Genomic DNA, 6449 nt, shown 5'->3' with positions numbered 1-6449 from the left:
ATGAAAGCAGGTTCACACTGAGCACGTGTGACAGACGTGACAGAGTCTGGAGACGCCGTGGAGAATGTTCTGCTGCCTGCAACATCCTCCAGCATGACCGGTTTGGCGGTGGGTCAGTAATGGTGTGGAGCCATTGTGCCATTAGGTACCGAGATGAGATCCTCAGACCCCTTGTGAGACCATATGCTGGTGCGGTTGGCCCTGGGTTCCTCCTAATGCAACACAATGCTAGACCTCATGTGGCTGGAGTGTGTCAGCAGTTCCTGCAAGAGGAAGGCATTGATGCTATGGACTGGCCCGCCCGTTCCCCAGACCTGAATCCAATTGAGCACATCTGGGACATCATGTCAGCACATTCAACTATGTAAAAGGAGTATTTAATGAGATTATTTCATTGATTCAGATCTAGGATGTGTTATTTTAGTGTTCCCTTTATTTTTTTGAGCAGTGTATTTTATATATATTTTATTTGAGTCTGGATAACTTTGACATATTACTCCCTTTAGCTTAAATTTTACAAACCAAACAGTAAATAGGTTGATCAAGACCCAGCAGATTTATTCCATGACAAAACACAAATGGGACATTTTTCTGCATTGAGTATTTTTACTTTTAATACTTTGAAGTACATTTTCCTGTTGATGCTTACTTAGTTAAGTAACACTACAGGACTTGTACCAGAGTATTTTATTTTAAAAGTGAGGTATTAGTACTTTTACATAAAATAATGGTAATAATAATAATAATAGTAGTAGTAGTAATAATAGTGGTAATACTTATTATTAAATCTCCTTATTCACTGTCTTGGTGAGAGTAGATGATCAGATTATTATGAAGCTACAGCTAGCAGCCAGTTAGCTTAGCTAAGCATGAAAACTGTAAACAAGGTTAAAACAGATAGCCTCACGGTCACTAAAGATCACCAACGTTATTATAATTGATCCCGAGGGGAACACAAGTGTCTGTATAAAGTTTAAAGGCAATCCATCCAACAGTTTTTGAAATATTTAAACATCCCACATCGCTGGCGTAGCTAAGCTCAAACATTTAGAGATGTGGCGTCACCTGCTGGTGAAGTTTCTGTGTGTTCACCTACAGTATTGAGGCCTTTTTGGTTTGGATTGGATGTGCTAATTTTTAATATCACACTGAAATGAATATCAGAAGTCCACTAGATGAAGAGGATGAGCTGAATCCAGATCAGTGGCCAACACCCAATCTCTCTTTGCCTCTTTGCACTCTGCAGGACTGAAAATCAATACTGCTGTGTGTGACAGGACGAGATGGAGCAACCACAGAAAGCCGGAAACAGGAGAGAAAGGGAGGAGAGGAGAAGAGAGTAGGAGGAAGAGTTTAGCCTAACTACAGAAGGATGGAGAAAATACAGGAGGAGAGTGAAACAATGTAAATAAGAGGTTGAAGTCTTGGATGGATATCTGAATGGGGAGTAAGTATTCAGATCCTTCACTTAAAGGTCCAGTGTGTAATATTTAGGAGTACGTACGAAGGAGAAGAAGAAGAACAACAACAACAACAACAAGTTGTAGTAGTAGTTATAATCGTCTGGTTTAGAATTAAGAAAAGATGAGAAATTTGGGCAAATGGAGGCCCACACGTATTATTTAGCACAAGAATCAATAGAGCGTGTTAACCATATGGACGAGGTTTTTTTTTCCTCCTTAAATCTTGATTCCAAAAAGAGAAATAATGTGCACATGGGACATAAAGAAGTATACAGAACTTAGATTAGTGCAAAATTATGTATTGCATGTACATATTTTGCAAACATGTCATTTGTAATGTGGTTATAAAGGATAAACTAGATTTCATTTATCTAACGCTTTTATCCAAAGCGACTTACAATTGCTATATATGTCAGAGGTCGCACGCCTCTAGCAACAAAGTGTTTTTTTATTTTTTTTGCTCAGGGACACATTGGTGGATGTGTCATAGTGGGGATTAAACCCCGGTCTCTCACACCAAAGCCATGTGCCTTATCCACTGCTCCACCACCCCCCAATGTGATGTCCACTCTGGACTTGTTTGTACACTCTGATAATGCTAATCCAACACATCTTTGTAGTAGCGTCCACGTGGATTCCACATTCCAACTTAAGAGCACATGAACACACACTGAAGTCGGAAAAACAACTTCACAACTCGGGAAATGGGACCATCCGAGAAGCACGTGAATGCACCGTGAGCCGCTGGTTGCAGTTCGCAGCCCTCACCACTAGATGTCACTAAAACTTACACACTGAACCTTTAAATAATCTGTTGCCTTCATAAACATATTGAACATTCAACATTGACGTGACATTTAAACTTATTAACTGTCCCTTTAACTGGCATTATTTCTGATGAAAAACTCTGTTTCTCCCTGAGGCTTTGACCTTTTGACCAAGAGAAGGAGCACTCTTCAGCTCCCATCTTCCTCCTCATCTCGTATGCACCCTCTCTTATTTTATCCTTCTGACCTCTTCTGCACCTGTTTTTCACTTCCTTCTCTCTGCTCCTCACTTTACATCTCATCTTCCTCCTTCCACTCGCCAGTTCTTTCCCCTTTCTCCTCCTCTTTTTTCTCCTTTAACACCATTTACCAAAATCTAATAATGACCTTTGTGTGCACTTGTGTGTGGGTTGGTGTTTTTTTTTTGTTGCCCTCCCTGAACCTTCACTCAGGCTGATTATTCGCCCGAGCCCGGAGCTGCTCCCAGCCAATGGACAGACTTACTGCTTGCCGTCATGGAGACCCTACAACATGCCAGGTAACCGTGGCAACCACTGAGGAGGGGACAGGACCCATGGCGATTGACACTTATCCTCCCACTCGTGTGGCGAGTGTGGTGCGTGACCTTCATCCCTGATTTCTCTTCAAAACCAGCCTCCTAAATTCTGTTTTTCTCTCCTTTCTAAGTGATGTTCAGATAGTTTCAGCTCACCGTTACATGACTCTGTAGTACTATAACGTAGTACTACATCGTAGTACTAGTACCAGTGAGCGGTACTGCTACTACTCCTTCACAGCTGGTGAAATCTCTGCCCAAACAGGTTTCGATTTTCTTTACCACCGTAACGTGATCTTCCAGGCACGTGAGTACATTTGAGAAAAGACGAGGTGTGAGTAGAAGTGAGTCAGATGAAATTCAACTTTATTGATCATTGCAGCAGCAAAACAGTAACAGGATACAGCAGAGATAAAAATGAAATAAATTTTTTAAAAAGCAAATAATGTAAGAGGAAGACGATCTGAGGTGATCGTGGGGAGGCTTTTGCATTTCATGCTTCTTCTTGTTTTTGTTAAAATAAACGTGTAAAATGAACCAGAAATCAGCTCTCAGCACCTTTTATAGGACATTTCATATAAAACAACACGTGTGTGCAGGTTTTATTTTAGTATAGCTGCTCCGTGCAGTTTGTGGCAGTTTCAGGTTTAAGTTTGAACTGCGTTGAAATCACTTCCTGTCACTACCTGATTGTTTCCCACAGGATCAGAATTACAAGCTCTGTGCAACAATATTAAACAAGTTAATTAACAGACCAGAATAAGAAAAAACAATAAAAAATACCTGGTTTTATTAAACCTTTATTTGTTATAATGTGCAAATTGTATTCTGGGTTTACAAAGCGGTTTGAATTCACCTTCTTAGGTGAGACTTCAGTTAGCTAGCAAGGAAGCTATCACCACTTCCTCAGCTCTTACGCTCGCTTGAACCCAATGTTAGGTTGTTAGCGAGGAGGTTGGCAAGGTTTGGAAAATTCACTGTAGGCTTCTAATAATATGCTTTATACAGTTAAAATCAAGCAACGCGAGTAATAAATACAGAAAATTAATCACAAATCAGAGAGAACATGGCTTTACTGTTCTGTTAGCGTTTTATTTTCCCTGTAGCTTTGTGGACGTCCTTTTAACAAATGTGTCATTGTAGAAATAAGAAAAAATAAACAATTGTTATTTGAGGGAGCAAACGTTCCTGTTGTTAACAGTAAAGAGTGCAACTTCTTTGCACTTCAGCCGGCTAGCTTCAATCTCCCCTTCGCTTTAAGTTGTTTTTCTTCTTTTACAAATGAATGTGCAGCAGAGGTAACGGAGCATTCACTACAACAAAACTTTTAAAATTAGTAGCTTAACATCTGCTGACCTCCAGAGGTTTAACTTAACTCAACTTATAACTTAAACTGATGTTAAGTTACGCTGATTAAACTGTTGGGTTTCTGGAGCGGAAAAAGGACAGTGGCGTGTCGTGACCATCGAAGGTCATGTGTTGTCTCACGGGTCTGATGCTGCATTCAAATGACATGGGAAAGATGGTATGAATGAGCTTCAGTTAAAATAAAATACATCCCTTAACTATATTTCACAGGATAACCTAAGTAAATAATCGAGTAACTGCATCAGAAGGAGAGAATCAATGTACTAATTCTTTGTCAAACCTCCGGCTGAATGAATGTGGCCAAAAGGCAAAATGTATAATATATTATATCCAGAGAATTAATTTACTGAATCATAATATCTTACGAATATGAATTACAATAAATAATATTCTTTAAAATATATATTCTCTGGTCTCTGGCCCCGCCCACGTGAACAGGAAGTGACATCAGACCTGCTGGATCCGCTGGTAGTTTTGGATATAATAACCTGAAAGTGACTGAAACGGTTGTGATGTTGAACTTTCTGGTTTTGTGAAGAGTGCTTAAAAAAAGGCTTAGTAATTCTAAAATGACTCTTTTTCTTTTTGTCTCAGCAAAACTACATATAGTGCAACTTTAAATTAAGACATTTCAGACTCTTAGGAGCCCCGCGTAGTTATGTAAACACAAATACATTATCAATATACAACACAAATATTAGAAATATCATCACTGTCCTCCAGAAACCTTGTACCTTAAGAAATCCTCAAAACTCAAAGAGTCAGCGGTTAAATGATGCTCATCAAAGGAAACCTTTGGTAATCATTTTTTAAACAAATATTTATAACTTCTACGATAGTAAACTAGAATAATTTTGTGTTTGAACTGATGGTTGGATAAAACGAGCCAGTTGAAGACGTCAACGTAACCCAATGATTAACTGATTAATTGAAAAATATTAATAATTAGTCGTTAGTTGCAGCCATAAAACAGATACAAAAGATACAAAAATGTTTGTTTGGAACAAACCCTTTTTAAAAACATGTAAATCAGGATGTTAATGTACTTTTCGCTTCATCCTGATGGCATCTGCACCAACTGGTTATAAGATACTTTATCATCACTGCAAAGAAACACACATTTGAACATTTTAACAAGCTGATGAGATAACTGGATTATTTTAGCCATGTTAGCAGCGAGCCTCTTTGGACTGCTATGATGGTCGGGCAGTCGGTCCAACTCCTTGGTTCAGACTCAGATATCTCAATACCTATGAAACCTGGTAGAGACGTTCACGATCCCCTTATGATGATTTTAATAACTTTGATGATCTTTTAATGTTTAATCTGGCGCCATCATCAGGCCAAACGTTGCAATTTATTTAACACAGTTATATGACCAAATAGCTATTATCTGTTAGCATGCTAACAAGCTAAACTAGAGACGGTGTACATGGTAAACATGTTAGCATGCTGATGTTAGCATTTAGCTCAAAGCACTGCTAAGCCTCAGCTAGCACGAGCTGTAGACTTGTTTCCAGAGCAGGTCACCTTGTTTTAGGAAACACGACCCCAAAACAGAAACGTCTGCATAAATCATGGCGTTATGGAAACAGGTGAAATAATGTTTCACATCTTCTGATAAATGAGTTTGTCTTAGCAGTGATTTTCTCTACAGCGAAACAACAGAATCACAGACGACCTTTACAGCAAAGCGTCTCGTGCGTGAGAGGAGGACTTCTTAAGTGCAGGGTTTCTGAAGGACAAGAGAGACAGGCAATAAATAGGTCACACGATTAAATAGCTAAGAGTTCAGTGATTATATGACTTGGCTAAAAGCAGGCAGGAATGCAGCAAAAATCACGAGCATGATGCAAAAGTTGAATAAATTCGAAACGTTCCTTATCTGTGTGTTTTCAGTGCATTGAGCATAACAGGAGCTGATTGACATTCTCATACATAGTGTGACAGTACCTTGGATACATTACAAAGCTTTACATCCACCACTTCAAAAGTCCAGAGGATGGATAGAAGAGGAAGGAGGAAGAGAGAGGAGAGGAGGAAACAAAGAGAGAAGAGGAGGAGTAAGGAGGAGAGGAGCAAAGACGATGGATAGAAGAGGAGGAGGGGAGAAGAGAGGGATCGCTGAAACAAAGAGAGGAGAGAAGAGGACAGAAGAGAGGAGAGGAGGAGGGAGGAGATAAGGGAACAGGAGACAAGGAGAGGAAAGGAAGAGAAGAGAGAAACAAAGAGAGACAGACAAGTAGAGGAAAGGAGAAAAGGAGAGGAATCGAGGAGAGGAAACGAGAGTAAGCA

Source organism: Micropterus dolomieu, linkage group LG12 (assembly GCF_021292245.1).
Source record: "Micropterus dolomieu isolate WLL.071019.BEF.003 ecotype Adirondacks linkage group LG12, ASM2129224v1, whole genome shotgun sequence".
Classification (NCBI taxonomy): Eukaryota; Metazoa; Chordata; class Actinopteri; order Centrarchiformes; family Centrarchidae; genus Micropterus; species Micropterus dolomieu.
The sequence above is the reverse complement of the archived record's forward strand: the minus strand, read 5'-3'. Positions refer to the sequence as shown.